Below are 26465 nucleotides of genomic sequence, written 5' to 3'. Positions count from 1 at the left end.
AAAGTTACGGAACTTTTTTTAGGTCCAAAGTTGGGGTATGGTGACCCTATCATCCCCCGTCTTTCAAATATAAAATTTCCCTACGGCAAAGCTTTTATGCCCACTAGGTACAAATGATAGACACTTGCCTAAGGTTGCCTGGGCCCAAATACCCAGGTAAGTAAAGTTACGGAACTTTTTTTTAGGTCCAAAGTTGGGGTAGGGTGACCCTACCATCGCCCTTTTTTCGTTCATAAAATTTTCCCTACGGCAAAGCTTTTTTGCCTACAAGGTACAAAGAAAAGACACTTGCCTAAGGTTGCCTGGTCCCAAATAACCAGGTGGGTAAAAATGCGGAACCTTTTTTTAGGTCCAAACTTGGGGTAGCGTGACCCTACCATCCCCTTCTTTCGTTAATCAAATTTTCCCTACGGCAAAGCTTTTTTGCCCACAAGGTACAAAGAATAGACACTTGCCTAAGGTTGCCTGGGCCCAAATAACCAGGTGGGTAAAATTACGGAACCTTTTTTAAGGTCCAAACTTGGGGTAGCGTGACCCTACCATCCCATTTCTTTCGTTAATCATATTTCCCTACGGCAAAGCTTTTTTGCCCACAAGGTACAAAGAATAGACACTTGACTAAGGTTGCCTGGGCCCAAATACCCAGGTGGGTAAAGTGACGGAACCTTTTTTTTTTAGGTCCGAAGTTGGGGTAGGGTGACCCTACCATCCCCCTTCTTTCGTTCATAAAATTTTCCCTACAGCAAAGCTTTTTTGCCAACTAGGTACAAAGGATAGACACTTGCCTAAGGTTGCCTTGGATTAAATACCCTGGTGGGTAAAGTTACGGAACTTTTTTTTTAGGTCCAAAGTTGGGGTAGGGACTTTGCTATGAATTAAATAAGGGGGGTAGTAGGTTCACCCGAGCTCAACTTTGAACCTCAAAATAAAAAGTTCCGTTACTTAACCCACCTGCGTCTTTGGGATCAGGCAAGCTTAGGCAATTACCTATCGAGTGTACCTAGTGTGGACAAAAGCTTTGCCGTTGGGACTATGCTATGAATTAAATAAGGGGGATGGTAGGATCACCCGAGCTCAACTTTGAACCTCAAAATAAAAAGTTCCGTCACTTAACCCACCTGCGTCTTTGGGGTCAGGCAAGCTTAGGCAATTACCTATCGAGTGTACCTAGTGTGGACAAAAGCTTTGCCGTAGGGACTATGCTATGAATTAAATAAGGGGATGGTAGGGTCACCCGAGCTCAACTTTGAACCTCAAAATAAAAAGTTCCGTTACTTAACCCACCTGCGTCTTTGGGGTCAGGCAAGCTTAGGCAATTGACTATCGAGTGCACTAAGTGTGGTGAAAAGTTATGCTGTAGGGACTTTGCTATGAATTAAATAAGGGTGTGGTAGGGGTCACCCCAGCTCAACTTTGAACCTCAAAACAAAAAGTTCCGTAACTTTACCTAACTGCGTCTTTGGGGTCAGGCAAGCTTAGGAAATTACCTATCGAGTGTATCTAGTGGGGACAAAAGCTTTGCCGTAGGGACTTTGCTATGAATTAAATAAGGGGGATGGTAGGGTTACCCGACCCGAACTTTGGACTTCATAATAAAAAGTTCCGTAACTTTGCCCACCTGGGGCTCTCGGTCCAGGCAAGCTAAGGCGATTGCCTATCGAGTGTACCTAGTGTTGACAAAAACTTTGCCTTAGGGACTTTGCTATGAATTAAATCAGGGGGATGGAAGGGTCACCCGACCTAAACTTTGGACCTAAAACAAAAGTCCTTAACTTTACCCACCTGGATCTTTGGGTCCATGCAAGCTTAGGCAATTACCTATCGAGTGTACCTAGTGTGGACAAAAGCTTTGCCGTAGGGACTTTAAGGGGGATGGTAGGGTCTGCCGACCACAACTTTGGACCTCAATATAAAAAGTTCGGTAACTTTACACACCTGGATCTTTGGGTTCAGGCAAGCTTAGGCAATTGCCTATCGAGTGTACCTAGTATGGACAAAAGCTTTGCCGTAGGGACTTTGCTATGAATTAAATAAGGGGGATGGTAGGGTCACCCGACCCAAATTTTGGACCTAAAAAAAAGTTCAGTAACTTTGCCCACCTAAAACTTTGGGTCCAGGCAAGCTTCGGCAATTGCCTATCAAGTGTACCTAGTGTGGACAAAAGTTTTGCCTTAGGGACTTTGCTACGAATTAAATCAGGGGGGATGGAAGGGTCACCCGACCCCAACTTTGGATCTAAAACAAAAGTCCTTAACTTTACCCACCTGGATCTTTGGGTCCATGCAAGCTTAGGCAATTACCTATCGAGTGTACCTAGTGTGGACAAAAGCTTTGCCGTAGGGACTTTAAGGGGGATGGTAGGGTCTGCCGACCACAACTTTGGACCTCAATATAAAAAGTTCGGTAACTTTACACACCTGGATCTTTGGGTTCAGGCAAGCTTAGGCAATTGCCTATCGAGTGTACCTAGTATGGACAAAAGCTTTGCCGTAGGGACTTTGCTATGAATTAAATAAGGGGGATGGTAGGGTCACCCGACCCAAATTTTGGACCTAAAAAAAAGTTCAGTAACTTTGCCCACCTAAAACTTTGGGTCCAGGCAAGCTTCGGCAATTGCCTATCGAGTGTACCTAGTGTGGACAAAAGCTTTGCCTTAGGGACTTTGCTACGAATTAAATCAGGGGGGATGGAAGGGTCACCCGACCCCAACTTTGGATCTAAAACAAAAGTCCTTAACTTTACCCACCTGAATCTTTGGGTCCAGGCAAGCTTAGGCAATTGCCTATCGAGTGAACCTAGTGTGGACAAAAGATTTGCCGTAGGGACTCTGCTATGAATTAAAGAAGGGGGATGAAATGGTCACCCGACCCCAACTTTGGACCTAAAAAAAAGTTCAGTAACTGTGCCCACCTAAAACTTTGGGTCCAGGCAAGCTTCGGCAATTGCCTATTGAGTGAACCTAGTGTTTGCAAAAGCTTTGCCTCATGTACTTTGCTATGAATTAAATCAGGGGGATGGAAGGGTCACCCGACCCAAACTTTGGACCTAAAACAAAAGTCCTTAACTTTACCCACCTGGATCTTTGGGTCCATACAAGCTTAGGCAATTGCCTATCGAGTGTACCTAGTGGGGACAAAAGCTTTGCCGTAGGGACTTTGCTCTGAACTATTTAAGGGGGATGGTAGGGTCTGCCGACCACAACATTGGACCTCAATATAAAAAGTTCGGTAACTTTACCCACCTGGATCTTTTGGTCCAGGCAAGCTTAGGCAATTGCCTATCGAGTGTACCTAATGTGGACAAAAGCTTTTCCGTAGGGATTTTGCTATAAATTAAATAAGGGGGATGGTAGGGTCACCCGACCCCAACTTTGGACCTCACAAAAAAAATTCCGTAACTTTACCCACATGCTTCTTTGGGGTCAAATATAAGAGAAGTACGACACAACAGAGACACAACACCAAAATGTAACAATGGCCAATTTCCTGACTTTGTACAGGGCATTTTATGAAAAAAATGGGGGGGGGGGTTGAACCTGGTTTTGGGGCATGCCAAACCTCCCTCTTTAATGGCAGTGTTAATTTTAACATTAAATTGACAACATTACAAGACGTAAATGGTACAAATTTGTGTGCACCAGATGCGCATTTCGACAATCAATGTCTCTTGAGTGATGCTCGGGGCCAAAATAATTGAAAATCAAATGCTTCTTAAAAAAGCTATAAACCAAAAAGCTCAAAAAGAGAGCCAATGTCGGGCAAGGAATCAAAGCTTTACAGGAGGGAGATACGTATATTCCTTAATTTTGAATTATTTCAAAAATTTTGTAACAGCAAATTTCAAATAAAAACGAAAAATCCATATTTCATGCCAGTACCGAAGTATTGGCTACTGGGATAGTGATACCTCAGGGACTATCAGTCCACCAGCCAAGGCATTTTAGGGAAAAACTAACAACTAAATCCATTTTCAACGCTATCCATCAAATTATTTTTTTCAAGGTATGGAGGAAATCAGAATTCAAAATATATATTTTTTTTCTCTGAAAGCTTGTTTTTCATCAGCTTTGGAATCAAATTTTTTTTTTATAGGAAAAAACATCCCCCCTTTCATTCATTCCCTAAGTAAAGTAACATTCTCAAAAAAGTATGGGAAGAAAACATAAAAACATACACCCCCTTTTCATTCATTCCCTACGTAAAGTAACTTTCTCAAAAAAGAATGAAACAACACATACCCCCCTTTTCATTCATTCCCTCAGTAAAGTAACATTCTCGAAAAAGTATGGGAAGAAAACATAAAAACATACACCCCCTTTTCATTCATTCCCTACGTAAAGTAACTTTCTCAAAAAAGAATGAAACAACACATACCCCCCTTTTCATTCATTCCCTCAGTAAAGTAACATTCTCGAAAAAGTATGGGAAGAAAACATACCCCCCTTTTCATTCATTCCCTAAGTAAAGTAACATTCTCGAAAAAGTATGGGAAGAAAGCATACACCTCTTTTTATTCCTTCCCTAAGTAAAGTACCATTCTCGAAAAAGTATGGGAAGAAAACATACCCCCTTCCCCTTTTTCATTCATTCCCCAAATAAAGTAACATTCTCGAAAAAGTATGAGATGAAAATATACCCCCTTTTTTTCATTCATTCCCTAAGTAAAGTAACATTCTCGAAAAAGTATGGGAAGAAAACATACCCCCTTCCCCTTTCATTCATTCTCTAAGGAAAGTAACCATTCTCGAAAAAGTCATTTTCAGTTGACGTGTTCGTCCTATTTGTAATTACTGTGTTAAAATACGTGAGAGAAACTTCGCGCCTTAATTTCTAGTGCTTTGACCCTTAATTTGTGATTTATTACACATTTTAGAATTTAGGAAGTTTAAAGGTTATCCATCTGCAATGAGAATTAACCGAATTTCTTTCTGTATCATAGGTTGTCAGAATGTTCTGAACTCATAAATTATGCATTTCTTGAGACATCGACCTTGTAATTTCTCCATCACTGGTTGATTGATTATATCAATTTTACAATTAAGTAAATTTAAATGGATTAAAAAAAAAAAAATGCATGCAAATGATAATGGTATATTAATTATGTATTATATCATACAATTCAGAATTATTTATTAACGTAGAATATGTGTTTGTCTATATACTTATATATATACTATAATGTTATGTTGTTTTAGTTTCTTTGAAAATAATTTTTCAAACTAAATTCCCTTGAAAAACAAACAATTTACCAATCTATTCTTCTTTCATCTTTGTAGTATTGCTACAATTCCCTTTCTTTTACTTCATTCTTAGTTATAGCATAACATTGATATAGGGGCAAAATTGAAAAAAAAGATGATAAGAAGAAGAGACATGTGGCAAGTTTACTTATACATATGTTGGAGTAGAAAATTGAGGTCATTTACGAAACTTTTCTCTTTAGCTATCAAAGTGACATGTTAATGAGGTTAGATAAGCCAGTTCACATGATTATCTCATGAAATATGATTCTTACGTTTGTTGAGGAACAAACTTAATACAAACCTATGAATTTTGTTGATTTTCAAGACATTTTTTTAAATAAATACTTAGGCAGTGGTTAACAGGTTTATGAGGTTAAAACCAATTACATCATTTTGACACACACTTGTTTTTTCATTTTGATTTGAGCAGATATGAGTTATGCAGATTAAAACAATAAAAGAATATAAGAAAACTATTGATTTTGCGATAAACAAGCTATATTTATCAGTATTTGATTTGTAGCAAAGGTTTGGCATTTATTTTTGTTATTGAATCCAGATTTACTTCATTCCTTATAGTGTTAAATTTTAAAAAAAAAATCAAACAAAAAAACATACCCCCCTTTTTTTTAGCTAACTTGACCCGAAGGGTTTCTCATCACTTGGCGTCCGGCGTCCGTCGTCCGTCGTCCGTCGTGGTTCGTCGTGGTCGTTATTTTTTTCATTTTGAATTTCTTCTAGAGAGCCACTGAATGGAATGAAACCAAACATGGCAGGAATGTTCCTTATGAGGTGCTGACTAATTGTAGTTACTTTGTATCCGATCCCTTATCCAAAATGGCCGCCAGTGGCGAACATAGTTTAAAATAGGACCCTACAGATAATACATACAAATGTCTTTTTTTTTTTAGAACCAATGAATGGAATGAAACCAGACATAACATGAATGTTCCTTATGAGGTGTTGACTCAATCTTGTTACTTTGTAGCCAATCCGTTATCCAAAATGGCCACCAGCGGGGGACGTAGTTTAACATAGGACCCTACTGATAATACATACAAATGTCTTTTTGTTTTGAGAAACAATGAATGGAATGAAACCTTATGAGGTGTTGACTGAATGTTGTTATTTTGTAGCCGATCCATCATCTGAAATAGCGGCCAGCGAGGATATCGTTTAACATAGGACAATTTGAAAATACATACACATGTCTTCTTTTTGAAAACCACTGAAGTTGTTATTTTGAAGCCGATCAATCCATGATGGCAACAAGAGAAAGACATATAGTTTAATATGAGACCCTATGGGAAATACACGTCGTACTTTTTTAGAGAACTACTAAATGGAACTAGATATCATTGAGATGGGAGCCATCTCTGTGGGCCCCGCTGTCAATAACGTGGGGTAAATAAGTTGTATGGATAATGTGATATGAAGCATTATTTGAAGTTATTACATAGTCTCACTGTGATTTTAATCTAAGATTTTAAGTTAAAACTGATAAATATTCTCAACTTACTTTCATAGTATAATAGTGATATGACTGCATGATGTGAACTCATTGTTGACTACTCTAAGGTGACTTCTGGATATATGGATTGATGTTTGAACAATATGTTTAAAGGTGCTGCCCAATTGATATTTGTCACATATTTTTAGAATTATGCCTTCAATATATTATGACCCACCAAGTATAAAGTATGAAATATTAACGGTTCTCGAGAGGTAGAGCGGAAACAATTTGTTAAGAACAACGAACGGATGGACAGACCGACGGACTGACCTTTGACCTAGGATGCATACATTATGACACATTCTCTGGTGTTGGTTAATATATATGTTAAGTTGAAAATGTTTGTCAGGTATAAAGTATGAAATAATAACAGCTGTCCTCTCAAAATATAGTGTGGATCAAATTTGTTAGCGATGGACAGACCAACAGACAGACAGACCTTTGACCTAGGAAGTGGTACATACATCATGACACACCCTCTGGTGTTGGTTAAAATGGATGTCAAGTATAATATTTGAAATCATAACGGTTCTCAAGATATAGAGCGGACAGAATCTTCACAACAGGACACGGGGTTGTCAACTGAAACCAAAGTTTTTTTGACGTTGACCTTTGACCTAGGAAGTTGTACATACATCATGACACGCCCTCTGGTGGTGGTTAAAATGGATGTCAAGTATAAACTTTGAAATCATAACGGTTTTCTAGATATGGAGCGGACACGATCTTTACCACAGGACACGGGGTTGTCAACTGAAACCAAAGTTTTTGACCTTGACCTTTGACCTAGGAAGTTGTACATACATCATGACACACCCTCTGGTGTTGGTTAATAATCATGTTAAGTATTAAGTATAAAATCATAACGGTTATCTAGATATGGAGCGGACACGATCTTCACCAAAGAACACAGGGTTGTCAACTGAAACCAAAGTTTTTGACCTTGACCTTTGACCTAGGAAGTTGTACATACATCATGACACGCCCTCTGGTGGTGGTTAAAATGGATGTCAAGTATAAACTTTGAAATCATAACGGTTTTCTAGATATGGAGCGGACACGATCTTCACCACAGGACACGGGGTTGTCAACTGAAACCAAAGTTTTTGACCTTGACCTTTGACCTAGGAAGTTGTACATACATCATGACACACCCTCTGGTGTTGGTTAATAATCATGTTAAGTATTAAGTATAAAATCATAACGGTTATCTAGACATGGAGCGGACACGATCTTCACCAAAGAACACAGGGTTGTCAACTGAAACCAAAGTTTTTGACCTTGACCTTTGACCTAGGAAGCTGTACATACATCATGACACACCCTCTGGTGTTGGTTAAAATGGATGTAAAGTATAAACTTTGAAATCATAATAGTTCTCAAGATATAGAGCGGACACGATCTTCACCACAGGATACAGGGTTGTCAACTGAAACCAAAGTTTTTTTACCTTGACCTTTGACCTAGGAAGTTGTACATACATCATGACACGCCCTCTGGTGGTGGTTAATATACATGTAAAGTATAAAGTATGAAATCATAATGGTTCTCTAGATATGGAGCGGACACAAAAGTGTTACGGACAGACGGACGGACGGACGGACGGACGGACAGACTGATCACTAATAATATAAAACATGACATGAATGTTCTTTATGAGGTGCTGACCCAGTGTCGCAACTGTGTAGGCAAAATGGCGTCGTTTAGTCTAAATGACAGTTAAAGGATGGCTATTTGATATTTTAGGAGAGGGATTTAGATTGATTGGTGTTCAACGCTAGTTTCAACACTATTGGGCTAATCTGTGGTGGTCAGTTCAAATATATAGATGGAGGATTGGGAAAGGAAAAGGGCATTATTATTCATTTTAATCTAATCTAATCTTGCCTTTTTCAGATCTTACCAGACAACAATATTCATATATAAAATCCTCCTATCCCCACCCCCCCCCCCAAATTCAAATATGAAGAAGATGTAAGCAATTTAGGCAACTGTAAGGCCTTCAACACAAATGACAAAACAAGATGATATAACATCCTCTATAAAATGCTCGACATTAAAAGTGTGAAGCAATTCAAACGAAAAAAAACTAACGCTCTAATTATACATAACAAAAATTTTTACAAAATATCAAATACGAGTCGAAACATGAACCAACGACAAACACTTAACTAAAGGCTCCAGACTTGGGACAATCACATAAATCAATAGGAAAGGGTTAAAATAAAAACGGAAAAGTGGCATCTCTATACAGGAGACCAAGTTACACAGAAATTAACAGCTATAACCATTGGATGACCTTCAACGATTAACACAGTCCAAACCGCATAGTCAGCTGTAAAAGGCTCCGCAATTGCAATTGTAAACCAATCTAGTTTTAATGTACAAAAAAAAATGAACAACAAATGTGAAACGTACATGTACATAGCAACAAACGACAACCACGACAATCCTGACTTGGGACAGGCAAATACATACAGAATGTAGAGGTTTATACATGTTAGCGGGATCCCAACCGTGATGTAACAGTACACTCAGCCCTCCCCGAAGCTACGACAGTGGTATAACAGTACAATTCAACAACAATCTTCAAAAATCATTTGCAATTAGATTAACTCAAAAGATCGATACGTGACACACAAAAAATAACATAGTCTGACAAACGTCTGGTATACATTGTATACTTGCACATAGATCCATATACAATAAAAGTTTTTGAAATGAGGTTGATCCAAAGGTTTCGACCATCGAAATTTTGCAATCGTAATAATATTTTGGACCAGGAGATTTTTTTCGAGTACCGCAAGAGAAAATGATTCTGATAACTTTCCGATAACTTTACTTTATTTCAAAGTAATCCAGTTTGGTTGCTTAAAAACAAATTTGGATAGACACGATGTCCTTATTTATCATATTCCAGATAAACATTGACGAAATCGTATGCAGTTTATTATTCTTAAAAATCAAAATTTTTTTTTTTGGGGGGGGGGGGGGGGGGGAGGGAGGGGTAACCTGATTGGTTTAGCAAAATTGAGTTACAGGAATTCACAAAGAAAAATGTTACGAACACTTTTTACAGTCATTTCTTATGGACGTATCTTCCTTTTCTAAAAAAAATCACCGTAAACTTCATTAATGACATTCAAAATAACAAACATCTGCTAATATTCGACGGCAAATTAAATTTTGTTTTATTGATCTTCCGTATATTTTTCCAGAAGAGGTGTAAAGATACTTCTTTTAACTCTTCACTAGAAGACATTCTAGAGATGTGCAGAAGAGACCAATAAAACACGCCCCAATTATTCTACACAATTATTGGTGCATAGAAGATGATACAATTTCTTTTAGAATAATCATTTTCTGAATAGATATCATTGCTTATAATTAAAGGATGGGAAAGGTATACGTATTTGCAGGGGAAAGGGACGATTTTTCTAGGATGCATACCTAGATTTGAACAAAATCAAATAATAAGCCAGTTTGATTTTTTACTGAAATTAATTACGATATCATACTGTCATACTACTTGTGGACCTCGTACTGAAAATGTATAAACTATTTTTCACTGGACGAAAAACAAACAATATTCAACCAATCTCTGGAAAACCCGTACACAGCTCTACAGTCGAGTTGTTTTTACGATAGCAGATGGTAATTATGGTCATCGATCTGTGTGTCCGTTCTTCTGTCCGTCTGTTCGTCTGTGTGTCCTGATTCAGGTTAAAATTTTGGTCAAGGTAGTTTTGGTGAAGTTTATTATGACGTCCATTATCACTGTACTAGTATACATATGTTTTGAAGGGACAAGCTGAAAGACAACTACGGGTGCGGGAGTTTCTCGTTACACTGAAGACCCATTGGTGGTCTTCGACTTTGACACATTCCCTATTTACTTTCTCAATTTTATTGAAGTCCAATCAACTTAAAACTAAGTTCGCATGTTCCCTATGATATGATTTTTCTAATTTGAATGCCAGATTATAGTTTTGACTAATATTTCTCGGTCCACTGAACATAGAAAATGATAGTGTGCATGGGCATGTACTATGGACACATTCTTGTTTTTCGGATGTCTCCAAAGGTTCCCATTAACTTTGAAAGTGTTAAGCACTATATAGCATGGTCCACCTACATGCATACATGTATGATACCCGAACGGCAATTGCAAGTTTATTTTTACATTAATTTTTTTCTGCTCTTAAGCTTGTTCTACATGTAGCTCTCAGTTTATTGCGTCAATAGAAGAAACGAACGGAGAACACTAGCGGTATTTCTATTTTACATACAATGACCAAATCGCGAGGATCTGTAATGTCATGTTTGGCCAATTAAAGGCAGTTTAGTAACCTGTTGAGCATCATCCTATTGAGAAAAATTATGCCCGAGGCCCTTTGTCTTGCGTGAAAACGACACGAACATTGCTGTCAAATACCGTTTACGTTTCGGGTATTTTATGCCACCCTTCCACGTAGTTGTTGAAAATGCGCAACCGGTAAATATCAAGTTCGCATTTACTAAGAATCCTTGCAAGAGAATTAACAATTAAAGTTCAATCTTAGTTTTTTGTTTGTTAAGACTTGTTTAGGCTTAAATAAGTAAACAAATAAAAGGAATGCATCAGAGTGTGTATGACAGCGAGTATTGTTTGAAATGGTTGAAAGGCAGATCAAACGGGTTAGACAATTACAGTCATCAGAAATTACAATGCGAAATGTTTTGACATTTTGCAGGAATATGATTAAGAGTCGGTTCTGCATTAAGTACAACCCGTCCAAAATTTCGGATCACGGATGACCACACCTTTAATTAAATGTCCGTCACTATCGAGTTCGAAAAAAAAAATAGATATCAAGTTACTTTAATTCCTAAGGGTTGGCGACTGTTTGTTTTTCTTTCTCATTACTCCTTTTTCACGGCCTTCCTTCTATCCTTTCTGCTGAACCCTCGCTTCATGTCAGTGTTCCAAAATGTAACGAAGAAAAACTTTAAGCGATATATTATTCTTATTCTTCACGGAATAATTATTAAGAAATATCTGTTCCATAAGAAATAATTATAAAAGAATTATACATGATAAGGTTTTCGAAGAGACGTTTGTTATCAGAAATCAATATACGGGGACATCATTACTATATAGTTTAAACACAAGATATAAGTAATACACAGATAATTATTAGATACAATACAATTCAATTCGTTGCCAAAAAGATGTGCCACATACGATTAAGGTTTATATATGCCAAATTTTATTTGTCACTGTATCGGATATAATAAAATATAAGAAATAAAATCGTGCGTTCTTGATATTAATACATTGAATTATTCGTCAACCTATAAAGATTTAGTTATGAGCAGGAAAAGGAGAGTAGAAAATTAGCCGAATAATTGGATAACTTGCAAAATTGATATATGAAATGAGTGTTATTTATACAAATAAACTTATGACTATCATAAGACCACCACAAGACACTTCTTGTGCAGTCCTAACTGTATGACCAACTTTAAGAGATGTCCTAATTGAGGACCACTTTGTGACTCAGATATGTCTTAAGACCATCCTAGTAAGAAATATATATAATAAGTTCTTGTGAAACTGACTGCAGATCAGACTAAACTGACATTACTTTTTTCGCAATAATAAAATAAATGATGTCTGAGTTGAATGGAAGAAATTAAAAGAGGGACGGAAGATACCAAAGGGATAGTCAAACTCATAAATCTAAAACAAACTGACAAATTAACATGATATTTGTTATGCAAATGATATTAGTCAACCATTCTCGACCGTTAGCCTATTTGGCATTTTCAACTTTTTTCTCTATACCAGCGTCACTGGTGGGTCTTTTGTAGCCTAAACGCGCGTTTGGCGCAATTACTAAATTTTAATCATGTAATCTTGGATGAGGTTATTAACAATCACATTTTGTACCAATCAAACGTACGTGTTGACTGTTTTATAGAAAAACAATAACATTCCTTCACCGTTTTTATATCCCAACTATCACATCGGTTTAGTGTAACGATCAAATCTTATGCCTTGTATATAGTAAAGGTGAAGCACTGTCCACGTGTAAAAGAACACCCACAACATCCTTTGATAGCCTGTATATGAGACAGCGCTAGTATAACTCTTATCTGTTAAAGTCATTTATTTCATTCGTTTTACAATTTATTTTTGTATTGTAGTTCTCAGTAGTGTGTAATGTATCCGATTTCATAGAGGTCACAGCCTTTTAACACGTGTTTAAACTGTATTATATATTAATAGGTTGGTGCATTTTGGTGCATATTTTGTTGGCAATATAGGTCAGGTAAACAAGTAGAATTTATTAGATCAAATTATTGGTGCATAGTTGGTGCATTCTTGGTGACAAATATTTATACAAGGACTCTGTTTTAGAGATGAATGAATTGAAGGCGAGAAGGAATATTAAATACAATATGAAACGTTCGAAAGGATTATGTTTGTCTATGCAGATTTTGGCAGATATTGGGAGGACTATAGTTGTGCTACATTATTATTCATGTGTATTTAATTTTGTGTTTTTTGTGCGCACAGTAATGGCAATGTTGCGTGTTTTTTTTTTACTGCATAGTATTGAGCACTATGCGTGTTTTAATAATTCGTGTACACCGTATTGGTCATTGTTATCTTATTCTCTTGTATATGGATATAACGAAACTGTTTGTGGTCATTTGTGAAAGTAATGTACCATTAGTGCCTAACATTTTTCTATGTGAATCTTCGAATCATATGTTTTTGTCGAGCCTGTAACTTTTGTTGCAGAAACCTCTACATAGGGATAGTGAGTGATCTGGCGGCGGCGGCAACGGCGGCGGCGGCGTTAGCTAACTTTTGAAAAGCTTTATATTTTAGAAGGTGGAAGACCTGGATGCTTCATATGCTTTTTATAAAGATGCCTCATGTTACGAACTTCCCGTCAGGTACATGTTCAATGTCATTGGCCTCATTGTCATGGTTCAGTGACTACTTGAAAAAAAGCTAAGATTTTTTGTAATGGTAAATTCTCTCTTATTATAAGTAATTGGATAACTATATTTAGTATGTGCGTTCTTTGCAAGGTCCTCATGCCCGTCAGACAGTTTTCACTTGACCTCGACCTCATTTCATGGATCAGTGAACAAGGTTAAGTTTTGGTGGTCAAGTCCATATCTCAGATACTATAAGCAATAAGTCTAGTATATTCGGTGTATGGAAGGACTGTACGGTGTACATGTCCAACTGGCAGGTGTCATCTGACCTTGACCTCATTTTCATGGTTCTGTGGTTATAGTTATGTTTTTGTGTTTTGGTCTGTTTTTCTTATACTATATAGATGCAATAGGTCTACTATATTTGGTGTATAGACTGATTGTAAGGTGTACATGTCTAGCTGACAGGTGTTATCTGACCTTGAACTCATTTTCATGGTTTAGTGGTCAAAGTTAAGTTTTTGAGTATTGGTATATTTGTCTAATACTTTATGCATTAGGTCAACTATATGTGGTGTATGAAAATATTATATTATCTATATGTCTGTTACGAAGGTTTTATTTGACCTTGGTCGCATTATCACGGTCCATTGCTAAGTGTTAAGTGTTTGTGTTTTGGTCTGTTTTTCTTAATTTATAAGCAATAAGTCAACTATATTTGTTGTATTGAAGAATTGTTAGCTGTTCATGTCTGCTTGGCATTGTTCATCTGACCTTGACCTTATTTTCATGGTTCCTTGATCAATGTTTAGTTTTCTTGGTTAATGTTGAGTTTATGTGACAGTTGTAATAAAGCTTTATATTTATGCCTATGAACATAATATCAATGATTAGTAAAAAAGGCGAGACATTTCAGTGTGTGCACTCTTGTGTAAATTGTATCTTATATAAATATTCGCCTGAAATGGACTTATAATAAACAATAAATTAGTCGACTTACTAGTATATTTTATTTATTATATCTGAATTATCTGTCGTCAAATTGTGTTTTATTTCAATGTACACGGTCTGACATGAAAGTTTAACGACACTCGACCGTTGTGGTGAGGTCTACCGATGATTGTTCCTTTTGGTGGTATGTCGAACCATAGATGTAATAGCTATTATATATATGGTCGGACGAGTTTCTTTTTCTCTTTTTTTCTATCATGCTTGAATTTACCAATGACAAACGAAAGGAGAAGCAGTTTGTAGAACGCACTTTTGCCCTCCCTTCATTAACTTTTGCTTTTTCATGTGCATGTACATGAAATATTTGCCACTGAACGTTAAACAAGAAACAATCAAGCAATCCGTAGCTCAGAAAATTAATCACAAGGCTAATTGACATGTAACTTTATCACCTTTATCACCTTTATCTGAATTCGGGAAAAAAAAATCTTGATTGGTACTCATATGTATAATTTATTTTATCTTCTTATCCAAATTCGGATAACAACCAAGACAAATTAATATTAAATATAGATATACTTTTCCCAATTTGGATAAGGATACTCATTGCATACTTAATTTTCTGAGGTAGGAAATCTATACTGCTTATCCGAATTCGGATAAGAGCAGTTATTTCTCCTTGGTAATGTGTTTTTTCTATCTTATCCGAATTCGGATAACATTAGTTTTTTGTTGATGTGTACATTGTCGATCTTATATTCCTTAGCTTAATAGTGAGTATTCGAGAATTCATGTTCTTTTTTTTTATCAATAAAAAGGTGACCTATTAAAGTTCTTATATCAGAATTTTCGCTTATCCGAAACACCCATTGACTTGAGCATATGGAAATGCTCAAAAGCAACTGTAATATTATTACCTTGTTAGTTGTTAGTAATCTGATACGATCAACACATATATAGATCGACAGCGAATGAAGCTAAACCATTGTGTTACATATTTATCCTGACGACTTCATCTTTATATTAGGAATTTAAACATATTTAAAATCTTGATTTCACAATTTTAACTGTATCACCTACACATTTTTTTAATAAAACATAACCACAAACATAATATTCAAGAGACATGGCAACCAATGGGGTCTTTTAGCCAATGATTTTCAAAAGTCTTCAGCAGATAAGATGCATAGGTAATAAAATATCAATGTAGGCTTATTAAATGATTTACTTTGCCACATTTGTAGGTAAAGGTAGTTGTTTATCAAAATGGTGTGGAGAGAGTTTTTCTCGATTTCAACGGAATTGGGACAGACAAGACGAACTGGTTCAGTCAAGAGAGGCTGCAGAATAGTTCCTATTCAGATTTAAAGACGGCCAATCATGGGAGTAATTATTATTTTTCTATTGAAGGGTAAGGAAAGATTCATCATAGAAATCTAAACAAATATCACATAGAAAAACTTTTAATGACTTATAATGATTTTGTATTGTAGTCATGTCATGTAATGATGTCATTTTAACATTGTTATTAAAGCGGGATGTTTGTCTAGTCACAAATCCATGTTCAACCCACTATTTCTTAAAATGTCCTGTAACAAGTTAGAAAAATAGCTATTGTTATCTTAAAGTTCGTTTATGAGTGTGTTGCATTTTAGTGTTTCTGTTGCGTCGTTGTTCTCCTGTTATAGTTGATGTGTTTTCCTCAGTTTTAGTTTGTAACCCGGATTTGTTTTTTCTCAATAGATTAATGAATTTCAAACAGCGATAAACTGATGTCGCCTTTATTGGATTACACTTTGAATCTTGAATTAGAGAACCCCTAGCATGTCATTATTATCTATAAGGTTTCACACATTTCTCTTGTGTGGTTTTAGAGAAATTGCGATGATAAGCTGATGCATAAGAAAACTTAGTCCAAAATTATTTGTTGAAATTGATATCACTCCTATAAAACCCGTTGAATAATATTGTCATGTCGATCTGCACATCTTAATAGTATGTCCTTGTTATTTACATGGTTCCGTGTATTTATGTGATGTGGTTGAGTTGAGTTGTGATGACAAGACTAGGATTATCGGCTGGACGACCAAACGGATGGACAGACATGTTAAAAATATTATTCATTTGGGAACGTTGTTATTTGGGTTTTACTTACATTCAATTTTGTTCATATTAACACTTTATAAGAACTATCATAGAATATGAATACCTATTCACCCAAATGTGAATATCAAAATATATGTACGTTGCAAACATTAGCTCTCCATGATTGTAGTTATAAAGTCCCTATTTAAGTCAGGCTTATGGCAGCTGTTTTCCTTTGGGTTGACGTGTTTGAGCTTTTTATTTTGCCAATCACCAGGGAATTTCTGTTTTGAATTTTGCCCGGAGTTTTGTATTTTTTTCATTTTTCTTTTTACTGAAGTGATGTTTAAAAGTTTATGCAACGTATGTAGAAGTTTGACAGTTGAATGAACAATATTCTTAAAATGCAATTTGTTGACAGTAACAGAAGAAACCATTGCCAATCAACATATTAAACAATCAAGTAAAAGTATTAAACGTCGATTGAACTTAGATTCAAAAACGATTACTTCCTTTACATACAAGTGTGAACAAGAAGTATCGTAAGGGGCCTTGTTAAATGTCCACGGACTTTTCAGAGTTCCCGAAAAAGTAAACTGATTTCATAGAAGAACTGTCTTATCAACGTATTTATTGCCACAAGTATTTGATAAATAATCTACCTAAAAGTATTTATCTTGAAGTAATGGTAAAAATGAGTAACGAAGAGTCCTTTAATGAAAACTCGGCAAGTGACCAAACAACAACAAAAATGGCGTCGTATGCGGATGCCTCAAAAACTGAAAATGATAAAAGTAAAGCTCAAAACAGTGACTTTGGGTTTTCTGCAGCCAAACCTGTATTTATATTAGAGACTGATCTCTTCGGTACTATAAAACCAAAACCTGTAGACTTTTTAAATCATGCAGAGTTGTACAGTGATATTGGCCATGTAGTTGAAGAAAGCCATTTGAAAGGTCTTCAAAGGGTTAATGGAATGTGGCGGATTTATCTTGATAGTGAGTCAGATAGGGAACATTTGATAGCTTATGGTCTCACTATCAGGAAAAAACACATCCATGTACATGATAGAAACCCAAAATTTGTAGTTAAAGAACACATCAACTACTTACGCATCCGGATAAAAAATGTACCCTTAAGCCCCAGTCCCACTAGACCACGATCGCACCACGCTCACCGCGATCTAAAATAAATTTAGATCGTGGTGAGGTCGCGGTATGAGCGGCATGAAAATGTTAATTTTCGTTGCTTTCACGATGCTACTACGTCCTAATCACGCTTCTACAACGATCCCGCTACGATTAAACCACGTTCTCACCACGCTTATTCTGCGACCTCACTACGCTTATAAAGATCTTTCTACGCTCTTCACGTTCTCACTACGACCATACCACGAGTTATCCGATGGCAACACGATCTTACTGCGATTATAGCACGTTCTTACCACGATTATACTACGTTCATACCGCGATCTTACTACGTTCTCAGCAATACCGTCAATATCGTGTTTCATATCAATATAGTTCCATGCCTTCTATTTCTGATTAAAACGGAGATTTCTCGGAAACAATACAGTCATGCCACCAAAATCTACTAGAACACGTGGGCGTGGTGGTAGGGGTTGATGTAGGGGCAGAGGGAGCAAAGTATGAACGCCATACTAAACTCCAAATAGTACACAAGAAACTAAAATTAAAAATAGTACAAGACTAACAAAGGCCAGAGGCTCCTGACTTGGGACAGGCGCAAAAATAGTGGGGTAAAACATGTTTGTGAGATCTCAACCCTCCCCCTATACCTCTAGCCAATGAAGAAAAGTAATCGCAGAACAATACGCACATTAAAATTCAGTTCAAGAGAAGTCCGAGTCTGATGTCAGAAGATGTGACTAAAGAAAATAAACAAAATGACAATAATACATAAATAACAACAGACTACTAGCAGTTAACTGACATGCCAGCTCCAGACTTCAATTAAACTGATACTATACACATAAGTAGTATAATACTTGTCATCAAGAGATGTCGGAAAGACCTAAAAAAACCTAAATTACAACCTATTGCTGGACTGCTGGTCCATAAAGCTCAAATGACGATATGTTAGTGAACGATAGCAGAGATGACACAGATGTGTCAATATATATATAGGAAGATGTGGTATGAGTGCCAATGAGACAACTCTCCATCAACGTAAAAATCTATAAAAGTAAACCATTATAGGCCAATGTACGGCCTTCAATACGGAGCCTTGGCTCACACCGAACAGCACGCTATAAAGGGCCCAAAAAATACTAATGTTAAACCATTTAAACGGGAAAAACCAACGGTCTATTCTATATAAAAACGAGAAGCATGGTTGAGTCGTTAGAGCAAATGGATAAATACATTCAAACAAACAAAATCTAGGGAGTTTTTTTTTTATATATTTTATGTGAAAATGACAATAAAAATGATGGTCGTAGTGTGAACGTAGTAAGGTCGTGAGAAGAGCGTGATGAGGACTGCAAGGGCGTGCTAGAATCGTACTATGGTCGTGAACAGCGTGGTAAAGTCGTAGTGGAAGCGTAGTTGGGTCGCGGTGAGAACGTGATGGTCGTAGTAAGGTCGTAATAACGTCGCTGTGAGATCGTAGCGCAATCTCTCCAAATAGAATCACGCTCTCGCTACGATTGTACAGCGACCTTTGCGATCTTACTACGATCTTAGTGCGCTCTCACTACGCTTATACTACGACCTAATTTCGCCACGACCGCACCACGATTGTTTTGAACATGTTCAAAGTTAGCCACGCTCTTCACGATCTTGAAGACCTCACCACGACCGTGGTACGACCTTACTGCGACCTACACGATCGTACCACGATCATCAAAATTTCCATTTTTTTCACAGATCGTAGTGCGATCGTGGCCTAGTGGGACTAGGGTATTATCTGCAGACGACAACCAAATTGGTAGATATCTTGAGACCAAACATAATCTCATAATTCACAACTTCAATCGTGAAAGACTACGTATCAACGGATTTCTTACCAACTGTCAAACTGGAGACCGATTATTTATGGTAAGCCCAGTACCTGGTATACAGCTACCTAGATTCATTAGTATAGGAAAATACAAAGCGCTACTCATCCACAAAGACCAAATTGTAGTAAATCCTTATGCTAAATGTAACAAGTGTTTACAGACGGGACACAAACAGGAGACCTGTGACAATGACTGGGTATGTAACTCCTGTGGCAAATCAGGTCATAAAGCCAAAGAATGTCAACAACCGATGGATGATCCAACAGCAGATCAAGATCAGAATGGTGATTCGATTGTTACTGATAGTGTACCTGAAGCTGCTAACATTGATAACGCTAAAGATGAAACTAAAGATAAGCAACCCACAAGTGAAAGTAGTGATGATTCAAATGATGACAGCGAAGATGATGACCAACAATTGGTAGTCCACAAAGAACCTGAACAAATTACTGCGATCAGTGAGCAGACAAACAAAAAAGACAAAAAGACAAATGGAAAAAAATCAAACAAAAATAAATCAAACAAACAAAATCTTCCCAAGTCAGCTTCTGGACCCTTGGATCACTATATGAACTTTAAAGATCCGAAAACTCCAAGCCAATCAACGGGGAAAAGGCAAGCAACAACGCCGACTGATGAATTACACAAAAGAGTAGTCGAGCCGACAAAACAGAAGACAAATCCTTAACCAGTGTCCTAGTTAACTTTAATGTACAGTAGTGTGATTTTCAATGCACAGTTTTTGTGATTGTGTATATATGTTAGTAATATTTTTATCTTATCTGAAAAATGTGAAAAAAATAATTCATTGTGTGATACAATATTAGATTGTATACACTCTGTAAAGAAAAATATATTAAATGTTGATATGAAACATTTTATTTATATGAATATCATGAAAACAAATGAATATGATCAAATAGTTGATTCATTGAAAGTTATTATCATCTTTTTATTAACCATGAATCAATTCAAAACACCTGTAAATCCCAATCTGAATGGTGTCAGTTTGATTGGTAAATTGACTAACTTTAGCTGCGTTCCATATCACTTAGTTGATGAAATCACTTCTTTGAAATATAAAATCCATGTTAATAAATGTGTCAATTCCTCACATACATGTACTAGGAATAACTTTAAAACTGCTCAAGATCTGCCATATACATTATCTCACTTAGTTCACCAGGATACAGATAGTATCAATTTCAACGATTGTCATATTAAAAACACCACTATTGCTTTAGGTATCCAAAAACTGAAAATTAGTTCCTCCTATATAGTTCACATATTTTTTGTACAAGCTACGTCCACATCCATGGTAACTACCACTCTAAAATACCTGAAAAGAATTGAAACATATGTAAATAAAAGTTATGTGTTTGTTCTTTTACAAAATAGCTTATATCAAACACTCACATCAATAAACAACTATTTAAGTAGGTCAATCAATGTAATCATTAATGTAAACATGTATCTGCAACTATTTTTAATTGTTCAAAAATACTTTCTCTTTTTAATTTACATTATCGTCATACATGTGACATACCCAACTAAAAACAGTATAACTACAGTTATATTCATATGCATGCTGACCCGATTCCAAAAACCCCTAAATTTCTGGGTTTTCACCGTATCTAAAAATAGATTACTCGATAAAACAATTCAGAGATCAAAGAGAATCATGATAGAATCTTTCCTGATTATTGGAAAAGTGAACAGTGATTTGAATGATACATTTGTATATTTAAATACACTTAAGCTTTGTTATTCGTGTATGAGATACATAGTATTGATATGTAAACAAACAAAATTTAGCTCGAAAAGGGTTAACATAATCAAACCCGTTATTTATGTTATGTTATACTGTTATAATAGTAATTTCTTGCAAATATATGATATTTTTATTACTATATTGTGTCTTTGAAAAAAAGAAGTTAACCGTGCATTTAACCTTGTGTATATACAAACATGTAAATAATGTAATAAGACATGTTGTTCTAATAATAGTCTCATTAACATGTACTATTAAGTGGGTTATTACACTAATTATGAGAACCAGAATTGTACAGCTATATTTAATGTCTAAAATTGAATATTCCTTAGGTAAAAACAATGAGTGACAATATACATCTTATATCCTTAAACTGTCAAGGTTTAGGACAGAAAGAGAAAAGAGAGAGATTATATTTATGGAATAAACATCAAAAATGTAATATATTATTTATACAAGAATCCCATCTAATAGAGAAAAATGAACATATTATTAATAGTGAAGTAAAAGGTAAATTTTTTCATAGCTATGGAAGTTCCCAATCAAGAGGCGTTTCAATAATGATTAAAGACAGTTTAAATTATAAACTAATAAATGAAGTTAAAGATAATGATGGCAGAATTATTTTGCTCAACATTGAAGTTAACGATAACATTTTTACCTTAATAAATGTATATGCCCCAAACATTCATACTAACAGAAATAAATTTTTCAAAAAGGTAAATAACATCATAGAAAATAATCGATTAGGTATTTTAATTTTAGGAGGGGACATGAATGAAACCCTATTAAAAATAGGTAGGAAATCAAATAGCTCTCATAAATACTATAAACCAGTAAATAGCCTTAAACAGCTCATTAAAAAACACAAATTAATAGATATATGGAGGGAAATAAATCCAAACAAAATTCAATTTACATGAAGAAGGAAAAACAATACGAATATAACAAGCAGAATAGATTTCTTTTTGATCAGTCCAGATATATATATAAGGCCACATGTAATCAATTCTGATATAAGACCTGCTATGATATCATACACTGATCACCAAGCCATTTCGTTAAAAATAAGACAAAATCACCATGGCAGAGGAAGAGGTTTCTTTAAAATAAATAATAGTATTTTAATAGATGATAATTATAAAAACCATATAAACAATCTTATTCTAAAATATAAAGAAAAGGCACTTACCAGAGATTCAAGAGATATATGGGATATCTTCAAATCTGAAGTAAGGGACATAACTGTTATGTATTGTAAATAAAAGTCATCTGAAAAGAAAAATAAAATAAAGGAATTAGAAATGAACTTACAAAGATTAAATAATAAAATTAATCCTTCAAAAGAAACTAAAGATGAAATAGAAAAAATTGAAAAAAATCTAGAAAATCTTTATAAAGATGAAGTTAAAGGTGCACAAGTAAGATCTCGAGTCAAACGGTTAGAAGAAGGGGAAAAAAACACAAAATTCTTTTTAGGTTTAGAAAAATCAAGACAAACAAAAAAAAATATTTCGGCATTGAAAGATAAGCAAGACAAAATTATAACAGAACCATCAGAAATTTTAAATTTAGAAAAATGTTACTATGAAAATTTATATAAAAGTACAAATCCAGATGTTAATAATATTAAGCAATATGTTGAAGAAACAAAAATAGATCATAAATTAAGTGATGACGAGAAAAGCTCTCTAGGCGGCCGCATCTCAATAGAAGAATGCACAGAAGCCATTTTTAATATGAAACTAAACAAATCACCAGGTATAGATGGTCTAAGTGTTGAATTCTATCGCACATTCTGGGATAATATAAAAAGAACTAGCTGTAGAAGTTTTCAATAGGTGTTACGAGAAAGAAGAATTAACAACATTACAAAAAATAGGAATAGTATCTTTATTGTACAAAACAAATGACCCGCTATCCCTAGACAATTATAGACCTATAACTTTACTAAATGTAGACACCAAATTAATAGCCTATACTTTAGCCCAACGGTTAAAACCTGTTTTATCAAAAATAATAAATAGTGATCAGAATGGATATGTAAAAAATAGGTACATTGGTTTTAATATCCGACAGATTCAAGATATCATAGACTACTCTGAAACTTTTAATATAGATGGTGCTTTGTTATTTATAGATTTTTCAAAAGCTTTTGACTTGTTAGAATGGTCATTTATGTATGAAGCTTTTTTAAAATTTGGTCTCCCGCAGTCGTTTATTAAATGGGTTAAAACTTTATATAATGGTGTCAAAGGTTGTATGCTAAATAATGGGTGAATTTCTGAAACCTATAGCATTTTTCGTGGTATTAGACAAGGGTGTCCCTTGAGTTCGGTAATTTTTGTTATAGCTGTAGAGATTCTGGCATGTAGAATAAGACAAGATACAGGTATTAAAGGATTTCAAATCAAACTTGATTCTAAAACACATAGTCTTAAAATATCACAACTTGCAGATGATACTACTCTCTTTCTTAAATCAAAGCAAGAAATAAGCCTGGCATTAAATTTAATTGAAGAATTTGGAACTCTTTCTGGTCTAAAACTTAATAAGTCAAAAACTGAAGGAATATGGCTAAGTAAATTTAAACATTCTAAAGATAAATATGAAAACATTAGTTGGAATAAAAGCCCCATTAAAAGTTTAGGTGTATATTTTGGAACTAATAAAATTGAATGCCATAAATTAAACACAGAAAATATTTTGAGGAAGTCAGAAAAAGCAATTTCAAATTGGAAGAAAAGAAAGCTTACAATGATTGGACGAATAACAGTAATAAAAACATTAATTATACCAAACGTAACCTTTTTGAGCATCAGTAACTAATTTATCGAGAGACTTTCTAACACTATTTAAAAAATTAATATTTAACTATATATGGCAAAACAAAAATGAGAAAATCAAGAGATCTACTCTATGTAATGATTATCAGGATGGAGGTTTAAAAATGATTGATATAGATAGTTATATAACATCAATCTATATATCTTGGGTTAAAAGGTTAACAACAGAAGAATTTTCAAATTGGAAGGTTATACCCTTATATTACTTTAACAAATTTGGAGCAAACTTTGCTCTATTTAACATGAACCCTGAAAATATATATGACATACCAAATTTAAAAAAAATTATGCCAGAATTTTATTTTGAAATTTTAAAAAGTTGGTATAAAGTACATAATAGTTCAAAGATAAGCAAGGGGTTAAATTTCAAATGTATAAGACAGCAATTTATTTGGGGTAATCAATCAATTAAATTAAATGGTAAAAGTCTTGTTTTTCCAAACTGGATAGAAAGTGACATTCTTTTTATTAATGATATCATAGATAAACAAGGAAATATCTCCCAAAAAGTAATCTTAAATAAATTGAAAGAAAAATCAAACTGGATAGCAGAACTTTCTAAACTGAAATCTGCAATTAAAAAGGAATGGAAACTCATGTTAAAATCAAATCAATCAATTTCAACTAAAGTTCAAATAGATAGAAATCTTTACTTAGAAACAAAAAACAAAGCCAAATCAATTTGCATTAAAAAATTAAAACCTAAGGATATATATAATTATATCAAAGGTATAGGGAGTGACACACCTATTGGTTTCATAAAATGGAAAAAAAAATTCAATCTAAATTCCTCAAATCAATTACATGATATATTAAACTTTACATTTCACCAGTTAATTGATAACAAACTAAAAATGTTTAGGTGGAAATTGATCAATTATATTATATTGCCATGTAAGCAACTGCTTTATCAATGGAAAATAATGAAGGATAATCAATGTCATATATGTCACCAAGTAGACAATTATAATCATTTTTTCAAAGAGTGTGAATTTTTACAAGAATTTTGGATTAAAGTTGGGTCATTACTAGATAAAATAAAAATAGGTACACATATTTTATCACTGCCAAATTTAATACTTGGATACAAAATTCATGACAGTTCATATTTTGATATTAATGTGTTGTTAACAATTGTTTTATTTGCTGTTTACAAAAGCAATTATGCATCAGAGTTAAAACACAAGTACATAGATGTATACAGGGTTTTTAAATTAGAATTCTTAGAATGGTATGAAAATAGTATACTCTTAGAAAGAAAATGTAGTAAATTTTTGAAAGAAACATTTAAATATATATAATTCACCACAATGTAATTCAATAGCTGAGGCGTACAAGTACTTATGATTGAGTAGTTGTGTGACAGAGAGTGTGTGTGTGTGTGCTAGTTTTGTGACCAAGTTTGTGTGTAGGCACATGACACGTGTGTGTGTCTGTTTATGTGAAAGTTAAGACATTATACTCCATGTACTCGCAGAGCAATATTATGTTTTTCATTTATGTTTTATGTATACTGTTTCTCTGTTTACACGAAACGATTGTCAATACTTTATACAAAGTATAAAAAAAGTCTCATTCTTTATCCATCATGTCCATGTTTTGACCATGTTAACTTTATACCATCAGAATGTCATCAATGTTTGATACTCATAATAGGCTAATGCATCAAGTTTCTCAGTATTCTGTAGCGCATTCAAGTAATCGTTAAAGAAAATAAAACAGTTATTTCATTAAATTTAAAACTTACCAAATAAATTAAGAATATTCCAACATACAAGAATGAATAAAACGCACGTGTTAAGGTGGCACGGTAGTATTTGCATTCCAGAACTTAGGTTGCTCTTTTGTGTACCCTACTTAGGTAAATGTATCTAAACAGTGTGATTGGACAAAAAATACAGTATCAACTGAACATACTTTCCCAAACTGAGGGATGAATCAAGTGTAGAAAAATATGAAATAATTTTACATACAGATGAAAATGAATTTTTGAGAATTTTTTTAAATTTTGTATTCACTGCACCATAAAAGACCTAACATTACTAGTGGCCTTAGGTTTCTAAAAATAGCAAAAAAAGTAAACGGTCATGATACATATT

The 26465-nt window shown here is 34.7% G+C and overlaps 1 long non-coding RNA gene across 1 annotated transcript; it reads right to left on the bottom strand.

Annotated features, from left to right (window-relative positions):
• Positions 1-20610: 20610 nt before the first annotated feature.
• LOC143056283 (uncharacterized) lies at positions 20611-26173 on the bottom strand. The gene is made up of 3 exons (XR_012972281.1): positions 26114-26173; positions 22713-22792; positions 20611-21088 (listed from the first exon to the last, which is right to left on the bottom strand). It is a non-coding gene; the product is annotated as an uncharacterized LOC143056283 (long non-coding RNA).
• Between the last annotated feature and the right edge of the window lie 292 nt (positions 26174-26465).

This window comes from Mytilus galloprovincialis, chromosome 13 (assembly GCF_965363235.1).
Source record: "Mytilus galloprovincialis chromosome 13, xbMytGall1.hap1.1, whole genome shotgun sequence".
Taxonomy (NCBI): Eukaryota; Metazoa; Mollusca; class Bivalvia; order Mytilida; family Mytilidae; genus Mytilus; species Mytilus galloprovincialis.
The sequence above is the reverse complement of the archived record's forward strand: the minus strand, read 5'-3'. Positions and strand labels throughout refer to the sequence as shown.